Below are 26,741 nucleotides of genomic sequence, written 5' to 3' on the forward strand. Positions count from 1 at the left end.
CCTTTCTGCTGTCAGCCACATATGAACCCAGATATTTAAAGTCCTCGACTTCCTTAATGTGTGATCCATCCATTGATGTAATACTTGGATGGGTAGGGTCCTCATTCATAAGCATGCACTCCGTTTTCTTGGCATTTAATTTGAGTCCTACTTTGACAGCGGCTTCTTCAAATGAGATGAGCAGCGTCTGAGCAGATTGTATGTGCTCTGCAGTCAGGGCGACATCATCCGCATAGTCGAGGTCAGTCAGGTATTTCTCGCTCCGACGACCAGATCTCCTTCCAACCATGAGGCCTTTGTCTCTGATTTTGTCCACTGATTGTCGCAGAGCATAGTATTAGTCCACTACGATGACAAACAGGAAAGGTGCAAGTGTGTCACCTTGGAGAATTCCAGCTGTAGTCTTGAATTCTTTTGTTGGACCATCGTGGCTCTGAACGAAGCTGGTGGGATTTTTGTACATTATAGCAATGGCTTCAACAATCTGCTCAGGAATTCCATAGTTATGGAGGATGTGCATCATGGCTGCTCTGTTCACACTGTCAAAAGCCTTTGAGAAGTCTACAAATATGATGGTGCCTCTCCTCTTTGAAATCTTGAGTTCCTCAATGATTCGCCTTATTGCCAGAATCTGTGGAAGGGTGGATCTTTTCTTCCGGAACCCATTTTGGTTCCTTCGAAGAATCGGGTCAACGTGTGGAGTGATCCTGTTCAGAAGAAGAGAGTTGTAGACTTTTGAGGCAATGGCAGATAAAGTGATGCCCCTGTAGTTGTTTGGTTGTTGTAGATCACCGGTCTTTGGTAGTGGTATAATGCAGGACTTGGAGAATGCTTTGGGCTTCCTACCCTTGAGTGTTCCGTTGCAGAATTCCAACAGCTGATTGTGGAAGAGCTCGTGCTTCCATAGGAAGGCTGGAATATTATCAGGTCCTGGCGTTTTTTCCTTGTTGAGGTTCTTCAGGACTGATTGGAGTTCCTCCATGGTAAACAGGTTGGTATCAATGGGTAACCTTTCACTCACCCTTCTGTTGTAGAAAGGGTCATTCAAGTCAACCGATTGTTGGTCAGGAGTTCCAAGAAGAGTGCTGAAGTGATCAAACCATTTGTTAAGTCTTTCTTGAGTGGTGTCTCCGCTAATCTTTATAATTGGAGAGGCCTTTTTGTTTGTTATCTCCCTTAGAGCTTCCCAGGCTGCGCCATGTCGCCGTCCAATGTGAGCCTTTTCCAGTTCCTTGGTTTTAGCTAGGAGCTGTTCTTCAAGCTCTCTGGTGTAGGCATCTTTGAGTGCAGTCTTGGCAGCATCTAGTCTGAGTTCAGATCCCCTTGTGGGACGAGCTCTATGAGAGTTGGCCACACTCTTCAGTACCCTTCTTGCCTCCAGCACTTTACCACTGTTGGAGATCAGATGTGACTTTTTCTTCTGTCTGGGAAGGCTGTCAAGGGCAATTTCCCGGGTTGCATCTACAAGCTTGTCATACTTTGAGCTGATGTCAGTTGGGTCGTCCAGTTGGTCAATAAGAGCAGAGTATCTGTTATGGACTGCTATTGTAAATTCCTGGTTTAATGTGTTGACTGATGACACTTTCTTCCAGTCTATTTGTTTCATGGGGTCTTTGGTTGGTGGTTTGCTTTGCCTGTAGCTTATTTTAAAAGTACCAGAAACTATCTTATGATCTGAGCCCACACTTGTGAATGATGTGTAGGCACGACAGTTTTTGATGGTGTTTTGCCACTTCCTCCGAACAAGGATGTAGTCTAGCTGTGATAGGTATCCGCGAGGAGACCTATGTGTCCACAGTCTGTTCAGGCGGTTCTGAAACCTTGTGTTTCCAGCAATGAGATTCCACTGTTCCATGAAGTCAGTCAGGAATCGGCCATTCTTGTTAGTGGGTTTATGGTAGGTGAATCTGGCCTTCTCAGGGCCCAGCTGGGCATTGAAGTCACCTCCTATGATCAGCAAGTTGTGTGCAGGAACAGCAGCCACAGTAGTTGATAGCACTTTGTAGAAGTTCTCGGTATCAGTTGTATACCTCTCCTCATTGGTGGGACTATAGCAACAGATGACAGTTGTTTGTGGGTTGCCTAATAGTGTGAGAACCACAATGCGCTCATTGATCTTATTAATATTGTGGCATGCTTTCTGAGCTCTGGGGGACAGGAGAAAGCCAACGCCCCTCACTGTAGCATTGATGGTGTTCTTCTCTGCTGAGGCTGTTACAAGTAAGTAGGCGCCAATCTTTTCCTGCATCAGAACTTCAGTATGATGGGTTCGGTGCTCCTGCAGACAGATCACATCGATGTTATATTGGAGGGCATGGTGGAAGAGTTCTTCTTTCTTTGAGACATGGTTGATTGTCCGAACATTGAAGGTGCTGATATTGCAGGGGGTCATGCGACGAATGAATCTTCTTTCCAGGTCTTCTTTGTCCAAATCAGAGCTGATCCTTCCATCCGGATTTCGGACCAGTTCATCATACTTTGTGGCAGGGACCACAGTGGACTTAGAAGGCCTGGGGGGGACAGGGGCTTTAACCCTGGTGCTATTGAGTCGTGACATCATTAATCTTGTCGTTTGCTTTAGTGCATCTGAGGGCGCAACTCCTTCAGTCACCCTTTTCTTGTCAGGGGATGTCCCTTAGCCTTTGACCTTTCCGGGCCTCACTACAAGGCAGCAGGCTCGTAACCCTGATGGGGGAGGCGTACGGGTGATGCACCTTGCCCAAGGGTGACCCGGAACTATGCAGGGCAGGGGGCGTTCATCTCCCTGAGGCTTATACGAGCCCGCAGGGTATATTTGTACGTCTCTAAATGTTCTGATGAATTGAACATGGTGGACCCTGTTGTAAACAAGTGTAGTGCTTAATCATGGATCGTCCACAAAGCAACAGTTTTAGTATTGACTTAGCTATTGAAAAATAGCAGATCTACAAGCTCATAGTGCGGCACCGAGTGCCGCGCTATGGGCTTGTAGGTCTGCTATTTTTGAAAAATCGTGAAAATGTGGCGCAAATCTTTGAATATATATTCTTTCAGAGCAAACGTTTTTAACTCATAACTTTGCTTCTAGGGGTCACTGAAACAACATATTTTGAGATGGGGGTCCGCGGCCAAATACATATCATTTTGGGGGTCCTTGACATGAAAAAGTTTGAGAACTACTGACATAGAAACATATGGTTTTTCAGAAAACTTCAATCAATCAATCAACACGTGCCACATATTGCTGCCCGAGGAAGAGTCCTTCGTGCAGTAGAAACGCGTTGCTGAGCAGTATGTTGATTGTAGAGATTGTATGCCAATTGTTTGGCTTAAAATGTTGTAACTATAGCTGTTTGAAGGCATTAAGCTATTATTTTGCATTGTACAGACAGTACAATGCACAATACAATTAATTGTGTTTGCATAGGGTAACTTGGCGACGGAATCAGGTGGCCTTGCTCTGGCATTATTACGGATGTGATGTGATGCAACCTGTTGTGCTGTATAGGCTGCACCATATACAGTTAAACTAAGTTAAACAGTTTTCTGAAAGACTTTAATATTACATATATACTGTATATAGGAAACCTGTGAGCTGAATCATGACAGATGAACTGAATCATGGTGGATGAATTGCACTGGGTTTAGTTTTTTTTAGCAATATTAATGCTATAGGATTTAGAATTGTATAGGATGTATGTTCTGTCTATTTTAAATGCTGACCCTGGGAGATGAGCTCCAAGACATTCCATCAGTGGCGTGCACAGATAGACACTAGGGGGTGCTAGAGCGCCACCTGCCCTTGCCCTCTGGACAGCAATGTGCCGTTTTGGGAAAAAAATAACCTTTTTTTTTCTTTTTTATGTGGACCATGGTGACATTGATCAATTCTTGATCAAAAAGCTTCTAATATATTATTTATGCCCCAAAATCTATAAGTCTCACACTATTATTCACCGCCACCAGGGGGCGCCAAAAGTCCCAGACCGCCACCATATATATATATATATATTTATTTATTTTTTACATTTAAAAAAAATAAATCAAAATGTTAAAAAACACGAAAAACACGTCCTTGGCAGTCCAGGACATCATGAAAATCCTTGGCAGCCATTGAGTTAGGCAACCGGCCGGTGCCCTTTTTCACTTGAGCACCTGCCCCTCTAAATGTCTGTGTACGCCACTGCATTCCATTATATTCTGTATTCATGTGCACATCTACAGTGAAATGACAAGACATTCCATTATATTCTGTATTCATGTTGCACGTCTACAGTGAAATGACAAGACATTCCATTATATTCTGTATTCATGTGCACGTCTACAGTGAAATGACAAGACATTCCATTATATTCTGTATTCATGTTGCACGTCTACAGTGAAATGACAAGACATTCCATTATATTCTGTATTCATGTTGCACGTCTACAGTGAAATGACAAGACATTCCATTATATTCTGTATTCATGCACGTCTACAGTGAAATGACAAGACATTCCATTATATTCTGTATTCATGCACGTCTACAGTGAAATGACAAGACATTCCATTATATTCTGTATTCATGCACATCTACAGTGAAACGACAAGACATTCCATTATATTCTGTATTCATGTGAACGTCTACAGTGAAATGACAAGACATTCCATTATATTCTGTATTCATGCACGTCTACAGTGAAATGACAAGACATTCCATTATATTCTGTATTCATGCACGTCTACAGTGAAATGACAAGACATTCCATTATATTCTGTATTCATGCACGTCTACAGTGAAATGACAAGACATTCCATTATATTCTGTATTCATGTATTCGTCTACAGTGAAATGACAAGACATTCCATTATATTCTGTATTCATGTGCACGTCTACAGTGAAACGACACAGATGCTGTCCCAGATTGAAGTTATAACAACAAACAACGCAGAGGTTTAATGATTCAGTCTGTCCGCTTGGCTATAAGGGATTACAGAGAGAGAGAGAGAGAGAGAGAGAGAACACGTACCTGCTGGTGGCAACAAGGGCACAGCAGAGGTAAGAGTAAAGCCTACAGCGTCGTACAACAGCGGCACACACACAGTGCCGTCACTACATATACGCACAATACGCACTGCGAGTAGGGCAACACACCGAGGGGGGCAAACAAAATGTGCCAAAAAGTGCCACGCCGACCCTCATAATAACAATTTTTTCTCGTGTAATAACGAGCCGCCGTGTGTGCGTCCTCGCAAAAGGCGAAAATAGCCGATCTGAATGAGGAAATGCAGCGCTCTCGTCGGCAGGGAGAGCAGCACAAATATCCTACGAGTAGGGCAACCTTAATGGTCAGCTACGTCCCCGCACACACACACCGTAAGTGGGCGCCGCGTGACATGGCCGTCCTTATTGAGAGGGCTTTCAGGGATTCCCTGCAGGGCAGAATGATTGATATTTATGAAGCAAATGGACTCTCTTATATACAGCTCTGTAACTCTGACAGTGTGCAAATGAAACTAAACTAGAACAGCTAGTGCCCGTTGGGGGGGGGGGGGGGGGTGATCAGGTGTGATCAATTGGCTAATAAAGGGCGAGGTCGAGGCCAGCTCCATATATCTATGGAGATGTAGGGGTGATCTGGATTTGGGCCCTGTCCGGTCCGGGGCCTGGGCAGAGGCTTTTTTGACTGTGCTGGTTCTGGACAACCGGCGATTCCGACGGACTCGACACCGGGCACTGCACTCCCTGTGGGGGTGTGGTGGAACGCATGTGTCGAATTTGAAGTCGGTGGGGTGAACGGTTCTCGAGTTATACGTGAATTACAGACGTACACACATGTAGAGACCCTCACCACAGGTCCATTTGGTTCCATTTGTCAGAGTTACGGGGGTCCGTGGCAGTGCATGGTCTCAATAAATGCCACACCGTTTGGCATAGAGAGAGAGAGAGAGTGCACTCTGTCTGTGTGCCATGCTGGTTAGCTTGCATCATGGACCGGCTGGATGAAGGACACTGCAGAGGTCAGAGGCTCAGGGATGTTGACGAGTCAGGCAGCACTCTGTGGCTGGGCTGATTAGCCGCCACGTACAGACAGGCCCAACGACGAGGAGGAGAGTGAAGTGAAGTGGAGCGCGTCGTCCAGGGGACAGCGTGGACTGTGGAGGAGGTGGAGGAGGCTCTGACCACCTGCCTCTGCAAACAGAAACGGGGGTGCTGACAATTTAATTGTCATGATTTACAATTTACAATTTAGGCACTTGAGTTGATCCAGAGCGATTTACAGTAAGCAAGAACAAAAACATCATGGTAATTGCTGTATACATGATTTATGCTTTGATTCAGTGGCGAAACACTCATGTACGTATAAGCATGTTTGTCCGACCTCCCATAATTCCGAACTAACACTATACCAAAGAAGAGAGAGAGAGAGAGAGAGAGAGAGAGAGAGAGAGAGAGAGAGAGAGAGAGAGAGAGAGAGAGAGAGAGAGAGAGAGAGAGAGAGAAGAGAGAGAGAGAGAAGAGAGAGAGAGAGAGGGGTACTGAGGAAAGGGAGACATGAGAGAGTTGAGTGGGAGTCTGCGACAATGCATCGTTATCTGTTAATTGGACCCTGACTTCTCGGTTTCCCATAAGAGAAGAGAACCAAGAGAAAACATTAAAAAATAATGATCAACAATATTATTATAAAGAATAGTAAATCTAGTGAATATAATTGGCTACTAAATGTCAACTTAACCTCAATGAGTGCTATGTAGCAAACACAGTAGTAAGATGGAAATTCGCCAGTGTGTGTGTGTGTGTGTGTGTGTGTGTGTGTGTGTGTGGGGGGGGGGGGGGGGGGGGCTTATCAGTCCATGCCATCAGCTCGGGCTGATTCTTCTGCCTGAGGATGATGACATGGATACGATGGCAACAGTTCATGCCAGGTGGGTGAATATACGAATAGCCTTATTTATCGTTTCGGAACGACAACAAGAAAAGCGTGGTGGCTTAGTGTGGCCTAAAGAACTGTTATGTGCACTTTGAGCCTCTTCTCATCAACAACACCTCCTCCAATAAGGCTGAGATAGACAGAATGCTGGCTTATAGGGTCAGTGTGCCACCACAAGCTGCCAAACATTCATCTCGCTTTAAGGACCTCCGGTGGAGAAAGGAAGCACCAGTGTATGTAATGTATACCCCAGCCTGTTACACCTTATTTGAATCAGATGTATTCCCTGTCTTTACCTCGCAGATAGAGCGGCAGTTCCCAGTCATTAGAATGCAAGGAGACTGCCGTGTGCCGTGCACACCATGCACAAAACTCTACCATCCCCGAGTCCCGATTGTGACTGAGGGCATGTGCAGAGGAGGCAGGTTCTTATAACTGCCAAGGCGGTGCTATAAACCTGAACTTGCATCTGTTATTCATTCAGAAACGCATGTCAATTGCCCATCATCACATGACGACGATCATTACGTGGGCTATCCATTGTCTGTTAATTGTCTCTGTATTCCTTTCATAGTTAAATGGAGTGGTTACTGCATGGTTACCACCTACCTGTCTTTTGTCAAAGACAGACACATTATCAACACACGACAGTAGTTTATTTCAATGCAAATTGCAATGCAAAGCAATGCACATATGCATGTCGGCTGGCTGTCATAGCGCGGCACTCGGAGCTATGACATGAGTTTGTAGATCTGCTATTTTTTCAATAGCTAAAGTATAACATAATGCTTAAAACACCAAAAGGGGTTCCCGCCCAGAATGGGTTAAAGAAGACTGTATGACCAGCCACCACTTTAATAGATTTCTGGGTCACAACAGAGGACTGTATAGGCCTACTTAATTACAACAGAGGTATTTTTTTCTTCATTTTTTTCCCAAATTAGTTTTTGACAGATGACCACATCGAGCTGAATTCTGTTGACAAGAATATATTGAGTGCATTGCCTTGAATATCTTAGGAATTTACGTGAGGACGATTCAAATTAATCAAAATTGCCCCTGTGGGGGGGGGGGGGGGGGGGGGGGCGTCTTGAGGAACAACACCTAATCAATCATAAAACATTTAATTAGCAACAAATCGCCTATTCAGCAATTACGCTGCAAGAGAGCCAGCTAGGGGTGAAATAGTGCTGACCCACAAACAGCCGAAGGGCAGTTGGGCTATCATTATGTGTTTAGCAAGCTGCAGGATCAGTGGTGGAAAGTAACTAAGTACATTTACTCAAGTACTCTACTTAAGTAAAAAAAATTAGGTATTTATTTTTACTTTTACTGGAGTATTTCCAATTTTCAATCATTTTACTTCTACTCCACTACATCTCAGATCCAAACATTGTACATTTACTGATCCACTGACTAAATCATTTAGAAAACTTGAGTTACTTGTTAGTTACGTTGCGGATTTTGATTATTACTACAAAACACACTATACCACTTCAGCCGTGTATATTTTGGCCAGGGGGTTAGGGGGGTTAGGGGAGGGGATGATATTCTCCATATGCAAACCGCGGCCATCTTAGTTAATGGCAAGGTGCTACCTAGGTGCAACTTCCATTGGCAGCCCATTCATCCAAACAGAAAAGTCCTATCTGATTGTATTAAACAACGTCAACTTACCAACATTGCAGCTGTACGGAAAGCTTGAATTATTCTCTTTCTATCCTCAAAGTGTTTGTTTCATAAAAATCCACTGTAGACATGTTAGGAGCTACTTTATGTCCTTGCAGGTGATTCTTTTTCTAAGTGCTGGAGTTTGGAAGTGCTCGTTAGATATCACTCAACTGCCCTGCGTACCACCTGTTTTGAATTAGCACATAATGCAAGAGGCAGCTTGCTTTACTGAAAACAAGTGCTTCCAAACTCTGCTGGAAACATGGCCACGGTCTGCAAATGGGCAATTGTAGTGTCACATCGTTTCAGCCTCCAGGAAGAAACCCTCAATACAAAGGGAAGACATCATTGCACATCACAACCACACCAAGGGGTCTAATGAAGTGCTAACAGAGGTAATAGAGCATGCACCTCCACTCTAGCCCAGGTGCTGCAGGACAAATGGCAGTTCGGTCACTGGGATCTTCTTCAGGAAGATCCCAGTGATCGAAACGTTGAATCAATAAATCAGTGGAGCTGAGTTTTTTTCCTACCAGTGTTGCAGACTCTATTTCTTCCTCTAATGAAGTGCTGTCACCTCATAAACACATGAAGAACTGGAAAAAATACAAAGATCACGGCACTCCATCTTTAAGTAAAACAATATACTTCTATTACTGTATATAATACCTTGGATGTGTTTAGCAAGCTTCGAATAAAACCGCACGGATCATCACAGGGATCGATGAAATGAAGACACCCAGTGGTGCCTATAATCAAGCATCCATAGCTCTATTGTTCCTCCCCAACGGCCCCTGGCCCCTTCCAGATCACCCCCATGTCCATCCGACGGGCCCTGGCCCCTTCCAGATCACCCCCATGTCCATCCGACGGGCCCTGGCCCCTTCCAAATGACCCCCATGTCCATCCGACAGGCCCTGGCCCCTTCCATATGACCCCCATGTCCATCCGACGGGCCCTGGCCCCTTCCAAATGACCCCCATGTCCATCTGACGGGCCCTGGCCCCTTCCAGATCACCCCATGTCCATCCGACGGACCCTGGCCCCTTCCAAATGACCCCCATGTGGTACAGACTACAGAACAATACGGATGTGATGTGGAAGCAACTAGAGCAGGACTTCGTTAAATCACTGGAGCCGAACACTCCACGGTTCATCATTTGAAACGTATCTATTGTCTGCCACAAGATCCGAGAAAATGCTCTGTTAATTGTCCTGTGCATGCATGTCCTCTTGTGAATGTGTGAATGAGTGTGTGTGTGTGTGTGTGTGTGTGTGTGTGTGTGTGTGTGTGTGTGTGTGTGTGTGTGTGTGTGTGTGTGTGTGTGTGTGTGTATATGTTATAAGGGTAAGGTAATTTATTTTATTTTTATTTATGTGCCTTTTCAAAACAGTTGTTACAAGGTTGTTAGATTTATAGCTGAGGCTATGAAAATACCAAATACCTCGACCTTATAAGACTTCACTGGAAAAGTGAGAACACAAAGTATCAAAACCCAAAAGATGAACTTAGAGTATTTTAAAAAACCTGAAAGGATTTTTTGACACAAGACACAAGCTCTTAAAGTATTTCTCAGATTACTTTAGTTTTTCTTCAGATTCAGAGCGTGTACAAATGTAAAGAAATAGAGGAGAGAGAAGTGCTCTGAATGTCATCATATCATTTTGCACAAACATACTGAAAAACATGTCATTGATTAGGATTCAGCTGTCACATTTCAATAGGTTGAAAGGTCCCATCAGTGTAAGATGTCATCAGGCATGTCATGGGCGTCCGATGGTATGAATCCTGTTTTCGACTTTAATCACGTTCCGTGATTAGGATTCTGTTGTTGTCCATTTATCTCATAGGGTGAGAGTGTATGTTTATCCTCATCTTTAAGGGCAAGGTTGTTGTCGTGTTGTTTTCCCATTTAATCTTATTTCCCTTTTGGTATAATTGACAATCTGGAGTGGGCGACAGCTGATAGTGGAATTAATACACACGCAAATATTGATATGACATCACTGTGTGACAGGGCAGTCCTGTTCACCAGATACAAGAAGATTTACAAGGTCTTTTTTAACAGAGCAGCAATAGACAGTACCTAGAAATAGATAAAAAATAGAACAGTACATAGAAATCAACAAAAGATTGAAGCAATCACTGGAGCAAACCAAAATGTTTGTGGTACAAATGAGTTTTTAGTAGCTTCTTAAAGATGTCAACAGACACTGCATTTCTCAAGTAGAGTGGTAAGTCATTCCACAGCGTAGGTGCAACAAATGAGTAAGCTCGATCTCCTTTGGTTCGCAGCTTAGTGGTGGGGATAATGAGAAGACCTTTGTCTGAAGACCTAAGGTGTCTCATATTTACCTAGGGGTGCACCAGTTCACTTAAATAAATTGGGCCCAGCCCATGGAGAGATGCAATTTTAAATTGAATTCTGGAGTCGATTGGTAGCCAGTGCAAGGCCGCAAGCACAGGAGTAATGTGTGACCTTCTTTGTGTATTGGTTAACAGTCTAGCAGCCGCATTCTGCACAAGTTGGAGGCGGTGTATAGAGGAGCGACTCAATGTTGTAAACAAGGAATTACAATAGTCCAGGCGGGACGAAATAAAAGCATGGATACGTTTTTCTAGCCTGGCTAATAAGCCAGACTCAAATCACACTGTCGTGTGGTATTTGAGTCTGGAGATGCTGTGTATGGATCTTGTTTCCCGGGGGGCGGGTTCAAACATTTTCTCTTTGACGCAATTGGTCAGAGCTACTGTCAGTCAAAGGTCTCAAGCATTGAACGTCACTGTACCAAAGCCCGCCCATATTGCATACCGTGTCCCGATTGGCCACACCAGTTCTCTGGTGTAGGAAATGGGCGTACAATTGAGCCTCTCCAGACCGTAATCCGCCGGCAGGCAATATTTTTTTGCCAACGGCTGATTCGGTCTGGCTTATTAGCCAGGCTAACGTTTTTCCAGGTCTTGTGGTCTTAATTTTGGCAATGTTTCTCAATGGAAAAAACATGTTTGGACAACCTTTTTTACATGTGGTTCAAAACTCATTTGGTGATCAAAAAGTACACCTAGGTTTTTTTGACACCAAAGGGGTGTCAATGGGGCTTGATTGTGCTGACAGACACCTTCATTCATTTTTCCCATATAGAGAAACATTGATATCAATTCTTTTAAGCCTATAGAATCCAGCCAATAATATAATTCATTATATGATATACATTTAATAAATATAGGCATACCCTTTGGTGTAGCAGTTTTCATTTTCTTTCTCCACATAATCAAACGTTTTGTGGTCATGGTTCACCAGGATATCCTGATCCTGGCTTGATTCTATACTATAGGCTTAAAATAATTTATATAAATATTTTTGTAAATGAATGAATGGCAGGTTTTTCAGTGGGTCCAGAAATCCACGCTCTACTGTGGAGCCAAGACATTTCTATGTGGATCAACATCATCATCATTTCAACTATCGACTGCTCAGTGTGTATGGGTGACCAGATCCAAACTGTTCATTTGAGGGACAGAAGTATTGCTTGTGTGGGACAAGTGGGACAGGACGGGAATAGCATCTAATTACTTAAGTTGCTATTAAATGCCTTGATGTCATAATTATTGGCCTAATTATTGTCTCCACCAGGGCGAAGGCATGGGGAGAGAGTATGTTTTGCACTCCGTCCGTCCGTCCGTGTGTCCGTCCGTCCGTCCGTCCGTGTGTCCGTCCGTCCGTCCGTCTGTGAACAGCTAATCTCTGGCACCGTTGGCTTGATCGCAGCCATACTCTGCACACACACTCCCTGGATGCCAGAGCTGAACCTCTGCTCCAAACTTTTCACATTGGCCTGTTATAGCGCCACCAGGAGGCCGCTTTGTGCAAAACAAATGTTTTGACAGTACACCTACAGATTTTGTCCAAACATTACGCAAATTGGTACACAGTCTCTCTAGAGCCATTCAACGAAACGGGTCTTTCAGATTTTTCAGACTCCATCCTGATTGGCTACGATTGGCTGCCAAAGTTCGCAGGAGTGCTCCGTTTCAAACAAAATGCTGCAAATCATGAACACATCCGTGAAATCTTGCACGCACATTCCCACTAGGCCGAGGAAGAAATGCCACTTGAATATTTTCAACTCAGCCTCATGGTGGCGCTATAACTGGCCGATTTGTGTTTTTACCTATAACTGCACCCATCTGTGTAAAACCATGTATGCACACTCCCTAGAGGCCCAGGAAAAACCTTTGCCTGGAATTTTTCACATCTGCTCTTTATAGCGCCACCAGGAGGCCAACATATGTAAAACACATTTTCTAATATTACTCCTTCAGATTTCATCCAAATTTCACGCAAATCGGTACACATGCTCTCCATAGTCATGTGATCATGTGATTTGTTTGATTTCTCATAATTATCCATCCTGATTGGCTACGATTGGCTTCTAAAGTTTTCAGGAGTAGCCCGTTTTGTACAAATCGCCACAACTCCTCAACGCAGCGTCCGATTGCGGTGAAACTGTGCATGCCTATTCCCACTACTAGGCTGAGGAAGAAATGCCACTTGACAGTTTTCAAATCAGCCTCATGGTGGCGCTACAACAGGCCAAGTCGCGTCACACACACACACACACACACACACACACACACACACACACACACACACACACACACACACACACACACACACACACACACACACACACACACACACACACACACACACACACACACACACGCACACAAAAAAAAAACAAATAAACATGTTTATATTACTCCTAAATATTTTTCCAAACATCACACACACTCCTATCCTCCTGGTGGAGACCTGTGCCCAGAAGGGCACTTTTTCTATCGTTTTGTTATTAAACCGCTCTGGTGTGCCACTTTTTTTTTTTAATGCTAAATTTGGTCATAGGTGCATATGACCGAATTGGTACTGTAGCCTATAGGGGATATTTCTCATATTAACAGGCTTAAAAACACATCTTGCAGGAAAAGAGAGAAATGTACAACTGAAATGTCAAAATGTGGGACAGGGTCTCAATTTGTAGGACGCCTGAAAAGTCTTGGAAATTAGGGACTGTCCCACGCAAAGAGGGACATCATGGTCACCCTATCAGTGTGGCTATTTTACAGCACTGTCAATGTCAAAACTCTTAAAGTATTCAATCAATCAAAACACACGCGCGCGTTCTCTCTCTCTCTCACACACACAATTCAATTCAATTAAATGGGCTTTATTGGCATGTGAAAACATATACGTTTATGCCAAAGCAAAAAGTGGAACAATATACAGGCTACAATCAAAACAAATACACACAATGTAAACGGAATACACACAATGATTAGCACGCACGCACACGTACACACACGCACACACACACACACACACACACACACACACACACACACACACACACACACACACACACACACACACACACACACACACACACACACACACACACACACACACACACACACACACACACACACACACGGCTCTTTTTGAAATAGTGTGTGCGCAGTATTGCGCACTGTGCGGGGTTATTTGTAAATTGTGCGTGCGTGTAATGACTGTGCGCTTGGGGGCGGGGTCGTGTGGCGTGGGGGTGGGGCCGTGCATTGGAGGGGGGGGGGTAGGCTGCTGCCTTCATTGTGGGCGTGTATAGCAGCCTTTTATGAATGTTTGTGTTGTGTGCGTGCGTGCATGGCGTGCGCTTTTGATGGTCAATACGATACGATCCGCGCCGCGAGTCAGTCACGTCACGTGCACACTACAGGTACGCGCGCACTGTGAGAGAGAGAGAGAGAGAGAGCGAGAGAGAGAGAGATGAATCTCGTTTATTATTTGTGCGCGTCGCGGCGACCGACATCGAGTCACCAGCACTGCCTCTGCCTTGCAGCAGTGACCTGCCTGCCGCCTCGCTGACTGACTGACTGCGACACAACACCACACAACATTCATCACATCAGTCACATCATCACCACCACAAGAAGAGAAGAGGGACCCCCTCACTCAGGGACCACTCCAGTCCACCGCTATAGAGCTTTCTTTGACTCTAACGGTCACACACAACACAGGCACCGGCCGGTCGGGTCGGTGGTCCGCGAGGAAGAAGACAGAAGAGGGGAGAGAGCAGAGGGGGGGACACTGTCTCTCTCTGCCCCGCAGCCCACCCACCCCGCACGGTGCATGGTGGAGAGACCCGTCCGTCCGTGCATGGGACCACCGCACCGCAGCATAGCCTAACACGCAACCGCCACCATCGCTCCATGTATGCAGTGACATGACAAAGGTATGTAACGCCGGTGACTCCATGACTATCACCATCATCATCTATCGCCGCCGGTTCTTTTGTCATCATGAACGAATAGATCCCCGTTCCGTGCAGCGCGAAGAGAGAGTCGCTGCACGCACAGCATCCATCCCTTCACAATTTATAGGCATTTAGTAGACGCTCTTCTTAATCCAGAGCGATTTACAGTAAACAAGAACAAAAAAAACATGGTGCATCAAATCAAATAGTCATCATGAATCATACGTAGGCAAAGCTATATAAAGAACCTAACAGTGGAATTATAATTCAACTATATGCAAACGGTGTTAGGATGTGATTGTGTGCATGCGGGGCTGATATGATAGACGTTGTTTGTGTGTTTTTTGGATGATGCTTTATGGGGGCATTGGAGGGAGCTGAATCTGAGTTATGACATTATTGACTGCTGCTGTGTGTCGCTGGCCGTCAACACACACACACTCCCCGGGGCGGTTGTTGTGACAAGACACTCCGTTGTCTCCAAGACTCCAACCAAACCAACCATGCACTCTCTGTTCTTTAGTCAAATGGAGCAGAGTTACAACTTGTAGTGTAGCCTACTTGGTGTGCTCTTTTGACCCCCATTCCTACGAATACATATTCTAATACACCAACCAAACGGCTTCGCTGAAAATAGTCAATCATTACAAGCTCATTTTCATACCTTATTTTCATACCTTATAGTTATTTGAATGTTAGAGGGACAGGCATTATAAGCTGAGGCTTCTGCCAACACTCCCTTTTGGTCAACACAAAAACGGAATACATTGTATAACTATAAGGTGTTTATTTGAAAGGACCAATAAACTTGGAACTTAAACTTAAAGCTCACAATATGCCGCATGCCTTTAATCGTGAGCTTGTAGATCTGCTATTAGCGAATTATAATAACATACATTAGCCTATATAACGCATCTTTAAGTTGTTTATTGTGATGTCTCTCTGTGAGGGGCGTAGCTCCTCGGGGGGTTTAATTGGGGCAGTGTACCCTTTCAAGCTGTGACCCCCCCCCCCCCCCCCCCCCCCCCCCCCCCAAATTAAAATAAATAAAATTAAAATAAACATGGGGACCGCCCCCCCCCACCCTGATAAGCACTTGGAATGTACAGTTATGCAGTTGCGACCCACAGGTTGAGAAGCACTGTTATTTTAATTTTTGGGGATGATTGATCAATCACATCAGAATGATAAAACACCTCTCTTGCAAATTAAATAATCCTTTGTGCAAAAGATTAATTGCTGTGGTAGGGCTGCCAAGATATTAGCGGCAGCACTGTACTGTACACCACTTTGGTTCACCATGTAGTCCATTATTAATGCAAGAAGAATCACTCTCATCAATATTAGGGTCCAGTTGGTATACAGACCATGTCATGATGATAATGATATAAATTATATGCTTCAAGTTTTGACAGTGTGATTTTTGCCTGATTTGACTCGGTGTCCATTAGTTGATTGAATTGCCAGGGGATATCATTATCTATGCAGCATTTCGTACTGTATAGGCTAGTCGTGTATTTATTTGTTGTTGCAGTGAGTTGAGTTCATGGCTTATCGGATGTCATGTCATACAGGGACGTGCAGAGAGTGCTCGAGGGGCAGGGGCTGAAATTCCCCAAAAGGGCACTTTTGGGGCGAAAATAGCAGAACTACAAGCTCACAACGCATCGCGCTGCCTTCCCGGCGGCGTGGCATGGAAAGGAGAGGCATTTGCATTTCTTTCACATATAGAAAATACTGCATCCGTGGTCTGGAAAGGGCAGTTGTTTTACAGACAAAAAGGGCAGTTGTTTTACAGAGGAAAAGGGCAGTTGTTTTACAGACTGGTAAAAGGGCAGTTGTTTTACAGACGGGTAAAAGGGCAGTTGTTTTACAGACGGGTAAAAGGGCAGTTGTTTTACAGACGAAAAGGGCAGTTGTTTTACAGACGGGTAAAAGGGCAGGGGCTGAAGCCCCCTTTGCTGTCTATGTGTGCACGTGCCTGATGTCATATACAGTGTCATTGCAAGTAGCAACGTCTGCAGCTTTTATATTTATTGATATGACAATAAGCTTAAAGGTTCAACTACTTGGATCTAAACAGAGATACATGAGATGAAAATGTAAAATAAAGCAGAGTAAAAAAAGATGTGGCTTCTTGGTAATTCAAACCTGGAACTAAATCTGTCCCCTGATGTAACCTACCTTGAGGAGCATACTCTGGACACTGACTAAAGAGGACAAGCTAATCTTATCTTTTAGCCTCTCTCTCCCTCTCTCTCTCTCTCCCTCTCTCTGTCTCTCTCTCTCTGCATGTCCTCTCTCTCTCTCTCTCTCTCTCTCTCTCTCTCTCTCTCTCTCTCTCTCTCTCTCTCTCTCTCTCTCTCTCTCTCTCTCTCTCTCTCTCTCTCTCTCTCTCTCTCTCTCTCTCTCTCTCTCTCTCTCCCTCCCTCCCTCTCTCTGCGTGTCTCTCTCCCTCTCTCTGCGTGTCTCTCTCTCTCCCTCTCTCTGCGTGTCTCTCTCTCTCTCCCTCTCTCTCTCTGTCTCTCACACGCCAAGGGTTTAGGTTCACTTATTTGTAACACCATTTAAACGGGTCACAGTATAAACAGGAGAACATGTCATGTTTAATCGCCGGTATAACACTTTTCAAGTGTCAAAAGTCAGTCGTATTTAGAATCATCATCAATCATCAGAACACTAAGCCGTTTGAGGTCAGGTGTTCTCGTGAGGTGAGGTGTTTGGGGGGTGTACTCGTGTTCTAGTGTATGTTATGTGTGTCCATGTATTTATATGCTCTCTGTCTGTCTGTCTGTCTGTCTGTCTGTCTGTCTGTCCATAGATCTCCATCTCTCTCCTCCTCCTGCTGCTCTTATGTGTCACTGACTGTGTTTGCGGCTCTTTCTCTCTATACCGCTGTTCCCTTTTCTTTTTCTGGATGTCCATTCATTTCAGATTGTCTGCGTCACCGTCTGTCTGTCTGCACCTGTCCTACTGTCTCTCTCTCTCTCTCTCTCTCTAACTCACATACTCACATCTTTTTCTTTCGTTCTCTGCATGCCTTCAATGCCCCCTACAATTTAAGATGCTCTAATATATATTGCCCGTCTCTCTCTCTCTCTCTCTCTCTCTCTGCTGTAGCTCTCTCTGAATCTCTGTTGGTGTCACTGTCAGTCTGTCTATATCCGTGCTTCTCTCTGTCAAGCCGTCTGTCTGTCTGTCTGTCTGTCTGTCTGTCTACCTTTTCTCTCTCTCGTCTTCAGCAAGTAGGTTAGAACACACAAGGGTGGTGGCAGTGTGTATGTCTACTATAATTATGAATGTTTTGGTGATTTATTGTACTATTACACACAATTCTGTCACTCAATGTGATTCACACTCCCCCAAACCTATGGGTATTTATAGTATATAGTGTACATCAAAGAAATGTTGGCTTGTTCGATTTTCGAAACAAGCCACAGAATGTTTAAAACAAGCCCGAAAAACGTGGAGAAAAAAAATGCAACTCTGGGGGGGAAAAAAGCCAACATTGGCGGGAAACAAGCAGACTTGGCAAATGGCAACCAGTGGGTGGTGGTTGTAACTAAATGATTACAGTAGGTACAGACCTGCAAAGCTCCCGGGTTAGTTCTTGTGCTGTGTGTGTGTGTGTGTGTGTGTGTTGTGCGTGTGTGTGTGTGTGTGTGTGTGTGTGTGTGTGTGTGTGTGTGTGTGTCCACATGAAAGCCACAAGACAAAAGTGATGAATGGGAATGAACCCTGTTGGAACACTGCAGCGAATAACAATGAATGCAAGCGCGCGTGCACACACACACACACACACACACAGCCACACACATACACACACACACACACACACACACACACCCCATATACTCCTTGAGACAGTCAGTCATATGACAAAGTGTGTGCTGACTAGACTCAATGCATGACCGTGTTACACTGAAGTCCATCACTGTTCATTGAACGAGGCCTTTGAAAACGACAACTGCTGCCTTGGGGGGGGGGGGGTGTCCCTGGAACAACATATGTTCAGTTGGGGGTCGGCAACCAATTACATATAATGTTTGGGGTCCTTGACATGAAATAGTCTGAGAACCACTGACATAAAAACAGATGTTTTTCAGAAAACTGTCATTATTTAGAAGTAATTTGGGCCTGGGACCGTGGCTCAGCGGTCCAGGCACCTTGGCTGGTAGTCCGAGTCTGGCAGTGTGCCGCGGGTTCGACTCCCGATCCCGACGGCCCTTACTGCATGTCCCCCCCATCTCTCTCCCCATTTCCTGTCAGCCTACTGTCTGTCCCTCCACAAAAAAATATAAAATAAAGGCAAAAGCCACAAAAAAATCATTTGTAGAATCTGTACTCAGGTCTTAATGGGTTTAATTAACCAAAAAAACCCCATAAAAAGTCAACTATGGAGATACAAGGTTTCAGCAACAACGTACTGAAGGTTCATCATAATAATAATCATATTGGACCACCAGCTCCAATTTCCCAACCCTAATTAATACCGTGTTAAACTTTGATATAAAACCTAAGTGGGTGGTTTGTTAGAGTCTAACAAACCACCCACTTAGGTTTTATATCCAACAGTTAGACGGTGTCCTTGGAGAGACAGATGTACGTAATACGTATACCACAGCTCTCTATAGCCACAGGGTCAAAGACAAACCCCCTACCACTACATATTGGTTCCTGGAACCAAGACGTTAAATTGGAGGTATTTATTTCATGAGTTCTTCAATCATTACAAATAATATTTTAATCTCACTAGCAAAGTCACATTTTCTACCCCTTCTTCTTGCTGTTTTATTGTATGAGAAATAAATGAAACAAATTCTTGATACGTTTTGAGGTTGTTGTTTTTTTACCCATGCTGTGTTGTGGCACACATTGGAAAATCTTCACTTAGAAATAAATAACATTTTGCTAGTTTGAACACTGTGACAGTTGCACTGGTCCAAGTAAATACAATACTCCGCACTTAAAGAACTAGAATTATTCTTCACTGTGTGTTACATGGCCGGCTGATTATAGCTTGAAATCACTGTGGAATGAACATACTTACAAACAATTACGCACTCTCTCTGCGTTTCAAAACGAAAACTAATTATGATCCGTAGCATATCTAATGCTCTGATCATCGTGGAATAAAAGTGCCACTGTCTGTATGATGCCCATGTGTCGTGACGCATGACGCACTGTGAGCGTCTTAGATCGGGCTAGTTTCTAGCCCAGTCTTCTGCACATGTGACTCACATCGAGTGGGTCTCGGTAACATTAGCGCCGCGGAGACCTACTGACATGCAACGTTAACCCATTAAGGCCTGAGGACGATTCTACAAATGTCTTCTAAAATCCTGACAGTTTTCTGAAAAACCCCATGTTTCTATGTCAGTCGGTCTCAAACATTTTCATGTCAAGGACCCCCAAAAATATATCTAATTGGCCGCCGACGACCCCCGTGCAATGCTGCTTTGTGTATTGTTTGTCTGTGTTTTAAAAACGTTCCTGTACTACTGCACTTTGCCCAAGACGAATTTCCCCTTGTGGGATAATAAACTATATCTCATCTCATCTCATCTCTCATCTGAAAATATGTTGTTCCAGGGACCCGCCCTGCAGAAGCAAAGATTTGAGTTAAAAACATAGGCTCTGAAAGAATATATATATTCAAAGATTTGCACAACATTTTCATGATTTTTCAAAAAATATCAGACCTACAAGTTCGTAGCGCGGCACTCGGTGCCGCGCTACGAGCTTGTAGATCTGATATTTTTCAATAGCTAAAGTAGAACATAATGCTTGAAACACCAAAAGATGTTCCCGCCCAGAATGGGTTAAAGCACGTGGCAGGCTCACACACACATGTCACGGGGGACTACATACACCACCAACAACAGCAACGAGACCTTTGCAATCAGTACAAAGACTGACAGTACAAGACATCCTGGCTGGGTGTATTATTGGCCCCTGAGTGTATGTAGTAGTAGTAGTAGTAGTAGTAGTAGTAGTAGTAGTAGTAGTAGTAGTAGTAGTATCTCACGCTAATGGCTTTGACTGTGTGGTCACTGGTCACGACTGCTGGCCTTGACCTTGTGGTGCGATGAGAACTCAAGTGATAAAAAATGTACTTCGTCGTGGCCGGCCTCGTAGATCATGGCCCGAGGAGCGAGGGGAAAGTGTGTGTGTGTGTGTGTGTTGCAGTCTGCTTTTGCAATGTCAAAGTGAGGTTAATGCCCGGTGTTAACGCGCGTGCGCGCACACACACACACACACACACACACACACACACACACACACACACACACACACACACACACACACACACACACACACACACACACACACACACACACACACACACACACACACACACACACACACACAGTGTGTCCAATTACTGCCCAGGCTGGTATTCCTAAACATAACCTCAGTAAACTATGCCCAAAAACGGTCAAACCTAACATTATTCCTAACCTTAATTATAACCTCAGTAAAACGGTGCCCTAACCCTATTCCGTAAGCGTAACAACCAGTTAACCCATTTTGGGCGGGAACCCCTTTTGGTGTTAGCATTATGTTATGCTTTAGCTATTGAAAAATAGCAGATCTACAAGCTCATAGCGTGCCACCGAGTGGCGCGCTACGAGCTTGTAGATCTGCTATTTCAGGATGTAGAAGACATTTTTAGAATCTGATCTCAGGTCTAAATGGGTTAAACTATGCCTAACCCTTAAACTTATTTTGAACCTTATTCTCAGTGAAACAAATTGGCAGAGAAGTTGGCACAGGAAATATAATGTATTGTAAATTATGTATTGTAAATGTGTGAATAATCCCGTAAGGCGTAAGTAAGGGAAGGGCTGTGAAAGGCAGCCAGACACGGAAACAAAATCATTCATTCATACAAGAACACAAGAACCGTCCAGTGAGTGGTTTGGCGTGAGGTCTTCAGGGGAACAAGATTAGGGCGAGCGTGTTTTAAGGTTACCCCTATGGTTGTGGCTGGCAACTATTTAACACACACACACACACACACACACACACACACACACACACACACACACACACACACACACACACACACACACACACACACACACACACACACACACACACACACACAGATCCAATCCAGAAACACAAACAAGTGGTGCCGCAAAGGCTTTGGAGATACTTTCAAGTGGGCTCTGATCCACAACAGGCTGTGAACCAGAACCACTGGTGTAGAACACTACAAACCCACATATAGTTGTGTAGTTACAACCAGCACTTCTTTGCTGTGGGTTTTGCTGTACTTCTTTATATGGTTGGTGCTGCCCGTCCATGCCAGACACACAGCTTTCCCCCGCGTAATCTCCCACAGAACAAACCGTTTCTTTTTAATCCGTTTTGGGCGGGAACCCCTTTTGGTGTTAGCATTATGTTATGCTTTAGCTATTGAAAAATAGCAGATCTACAAGCTCATAGCGCGCCACCGAGTGGCGCGCTACAAGCTTGTAGGTCTGCTATTTTTGAAAAATCGTGAAAATACGGCACAAATCTTTGAATATATATTCTTTCAGAGCCAACGTTTTTAACTCAAATCTTTCCTTCCGGGGGATGGTCCCTGGAACAACATATTTTCAGATGGGGTTCGGTGGCCAATTACATATAATTGTTGGGGTCCTTGACATGAAATATTGAGAACCACTGATACAGAAACATGAGGTATTTCAGAAAAAATACATTTTAAAAAAGACTTTTTTTTTAATTTCGAGGTCAGGCCAAAATGGGTTAATCCCGATCAGACCACTGACCATGCATGCTGGAGGAGAGTCTGGCTCCTTCCTTCTGGACATTGACAAGTGGAACGAAAACGTTTTCCCCGCCTGCGCCACAAAGTAACAGTCCACTGAATGCAGGCCCCAATAAGCCCTAGGCCGTCACCCTCATGCACACACACACCACTACCCGTCAATTTGTCCTCCGTGCCACAAAGTCACAACCTGCCATTGTTGTTGTGGAAAGTGGAAACGGCCGGCAGCAAAAAGACGAGCGCTGTCATTTCTCACGCACAGTAAAAACCTGAGTTCATTTAACTCTGGGTTTTAAATTTTAACCCATTTTGACCTGAGATCAGATTCTAAAAATGTCTTCTACATCCTGACAGTTTTCTGAAAAAGCTATGTTTCTATGTCAGTCGTTCTTCGATTTTTCAAAAATAGCAGACCTACAAGCTCGTAGCGCGCCACTTGGTGGCGCGCTATGAGCTTGTAGATCTAACCCTAACTATCACCAAAGGGGGTTTCCGCCCAAAACGGGTTAAATGTCAAGCTCACAACGCCCCGGCCCGTTATGATCTTGTAGTATGTCCGGGTATACCTAGCCTCGGAAACCCAGATGTTTTTATTTCCAGGGAGAAAAAAAAAGTCTGGGACCGAGTCCACTTCAATATGGCATACAGTAGCGCCAACGTCGTTCACTCTCTGCTGATTTCTGATCGTCTGCACCTTTGTTAAATTGACGCACACACGCATACACACACACACAGTCCTCTCTCTCTGTCGCTCTAATTAATTAGTCTCATGTCATGCAGCTGTGTGTCGTTACTCCTGGCGGGTCCTGCCGGGAGCTGTCTATAATTATGCCAATAGAAAGCATAGGTGAGTTCCAGTCTATCGGGTATACCTGACTCCAGCACGCAACTAAGTACAAACCGGCCTTTACGGGTTATTGAAGCCTTCGTTTTGTCCATTATCACAGGGTGGAGAGTTAAGTCCAAACCGCACCAAAGGGTCAGCTCGAGACGAGACAGGGTTTTTAAGGTTGAGTTTGAAACTCAATGAGTTGCATTGGTGTGAAACCGTCCCGACCCGACCCGACCCTTTGGTGTGGTTTTGGGGTGTAATACCCGTGTGTGCGTTTGGTGTGGAGTGGAGTGGAGTGGAGGGGAGAGGGGGGAGGAGGGCACATGTCCTAAGCCAAGGATGCTAATCAGTAAATCTCTGAGTGTTAACTAAAAATGTTAATTCAGCACGTGGGGGGCGGGCGGGGGGGTGACAGACAGTGCTCCATTATGTGGTGTGATCACCACATTAACATGCAGCCAGCTAGGATGGGCACAGAAACACCTTTTGTCACACCCTGAAATGTGATCGAGCAGCGAGGGTAACTGGTCCTGTGTGGCTGCTGTGCTGGGTAAGCACTGGACTCACGTTTCAAGACTGGCGCAGAGCGCACGCACGTGTGTGTGTGTGCACGTGTGTGTGCTCTGTATGTACTACACATGCATGTGTTTGTGTTTGCGCATGTAATTAAGTGTGTGTGGAGAGGTGTGAAGGTGTGCCTCGTTGTCTGGCTTTGTGTGTGTGTGTGTGTGTGTGTGTGTGTGTGTGTGTGTGTGTGTGTGTGTGTGTGTGTGTGTGTGTGTGTGTGTGTGTGTGTGTGTGTTAAATAGTTGCCAGCCACAACCATAGGGGTAACCGGAATGCTCATCTTAAAACACGCTCGCCCTAATCTTTTTTCCCCATGACGACCTCACGCCAAACCACTCACTGGGCGGTTCTTGTGTTCTTGTATGAATGAATGATTTTATTTCCGTGTCTGGCTGCCTTTCACAGCCCTTCCTTTACGCCTTAAGGGATTATTCACACATTTACAATACATTATTTACGACAATACACTATTACATTTACAATACATTATTTACAATACATTATATTTCCTGTGCCAACTTGTATTTGTTTCACTGAGAATAAGGTTCAAAATAAGTTTAGGGTTAGGCATAGTTTAACTGGTTGTTACGCTTTACGGAATAGAGTTAGGGTTTTGGCACCGTTTTGCTGAGGTTCTATATAAGGTTAGGAATAATGTTAGGTTTGAGCGTTTTAGGCATAGTTTACTGAGGTTATGTTTAGGAATACCAGCCTGGGCAGTAATTGGACACACTGGACACTGTGTGTGTGTGTGTGTGTGTGTGTGTGTGTGTGTGTGTGTGTGTGTGTGTGTGTGTGTGTGTGTGTGTGTGTGTGTGTGTGTGTGTGTGTGTGTGTGTGTGTGTGTGTGTGTGGCCAAATAGCCAATAATGCGCTTTTGCACAAAATAACACCTGGACCTCTTTGGTGGGGACGTAACAACTACAAATAAAGGTAAGAAAGCCTTCTAGTGGAATTCTCCTTTAAGCTATAAAAAAACAGCGATGTTAGGTTGAAAGTGGTTAAAATGTGACTGTGTGTGGATGTATTTTGTACTGGTGCAGAATCTAATGATGTTGGACAGCGGTTCGAGTTTGATCAAGCGTGCACTAAAATCTGTTATTCTGTTATGAAGCTGCCCGGCTAGTTTATTTGTCTAGTGCAAACAATGCAGTGGGATGATCTCTGGGTGCTCTCGGCACTGTGTTTGGGTACCCTGTTAAAAGTTTTAAAGCTCAATCCTTCATCTTGATTCGTATGGAAGTGAGTGAACCCTGGTCTCTAAACTGCCTCCCCCTGGCCAGCCGGGGCGCCTGATGGAGGGGAAAGGAACTGGTTGGAATAACATGTTCCTTCCACGCGCTACGTCCAACCAGGGAAACTCCCCCCCCTGTCAGGTGTAAAGGAGCAACTTGTTGATCTGATCTCATCGAACCCTGTATACATATATATATATATATGAATAGAGACGGCACCCGGAGGAAACCCTGAGGTCCAATGGACATAGTGGCCGAATTTGGTATTGCAGCACTGGGCCAAGAACATGAACGCACTGGTCCGTTGACTATCATTGCGCACGTTCATGATGACACGTGAACGCGGTTTCAGTGCAATGGCAGCGCGTTCATGTCTTTGGCCCAATCAATCCCAGAATGCACTCTGTTCCTAACCGGAAGGAGGAGTGAAATCGCCTCATGCGCTTCTGAGCAACTTAATGCAAGTGGATGGAAGGAGAACTCGGGTGCCGTCTCTATTCATATATACTCTAAGTTATACACTCAGGACAAAATTCTAGTAAGTAAAAAACTGTGCTAGACTCCAAAGGCACTCACTTCACAAAGGTGTGATTTTCTGGCTTGCATTTCCTCCTGTTTCACAGTAAGTTCTCTATGTGGACTCAGTGATCCAATCAGGTTGCTGCAGTTTGCTTGTTGGGGTTCCCATTCAGAACGGGAACCCCTTTTGGTGTTTCAAGCATTATGTTATGCTTTAGCTGTTGAAAAATAGCAGATCTACAAGCTCATAGCGCGGCACCGAGTGCCGCACTACGAGCTTGTAGGTCTGCTATTTTTGAAAATTCGTGAAAATGTGGCCCAAATATTTGAATATATTCTTTCAGAGCGAACGTTTTTAACTCAAATCTTTGCTTCTTGGGGGGAGGTCCCTGGAACTACATATTTTCAAATGGGGGTCGGCGGCTGATTACATATAATCTTGGAGGTCCTTGAAATGAAAATGTTTGAGAACCACTGACATAGAAACAGGGATTTAGAAGACATTCTTGTAGAATCGTCCTCAGGTCTAAATGGGTTAAGCAGGTGATGGGAATAAGGGGGTGGGGGGGTGGGGGGGAACCTCATTTCCAGTACCCCCCAGGCCTCACAGTGGTGCTGTATTCCCATGAACCCTGAGTGTATATGAAGGGGAGACAAATCCTATAGCAGCGACTACATCAAACAAAATACAACACCCCGGCTTCTCCCCTCTGAGGCACGCACGCACACACACACACACAGATTGTACAACACCACACACACACACACACACACACACACACACACACACACACACACACACACACACACACACACACACACACACACACACACACACACACACACACACACACACACACACACACACACACACACACACACACACACACACACACACACACACACACACAAATCTGGTGCGGGAAGCAAGG

General features: G+C 44.7%; 2 protein-coding genes across 3 annotated transcripts in view; one reads left to right on the forward strand and one right to left on the reverse strand.

Annotated features, from left to right (window-relative positions):
• ccs (copper chaperone for superoxide dismutase) overlaps positions 1–26,741 on the reverse strand; it is a 109,797-nt gene that overhangs the window by 26,027 nt on the left and 57,029 nt on the right. The gene's annotated exons all lie outside the window — the stretch shown is intronic.
• gal3st3 (galactose-3-O-sulfotransferase 3) overlaps positions 14,361–26,741 on the forward strand; it is a 64,630-nt gene continuing 52,249 nt past the window's right edge. For both annotated transcript variants that reach the window (XR_013788579.1, XM_079490414.1), the window contains exon 1: positions 14,361–14,852. The gene's annotated coding sequence lies outside the window, so the exon portion shown is untranslated. The remainder of the gene's footprint in view (positions 14,853–26,741) is intronic.

This window comes from Electrona antarctica (assembly GCF_951216825.1).
Source record: "Electrona antarctica genome assembly, chromosome: 21".
Classification (NCBI taxonomy): domain Eukaryota; kingdom Metazoa; phylum Chordata; class Actinopteri; order Myctophiformes; family Myctophidae; genus Electrona; species Electrona antarctica.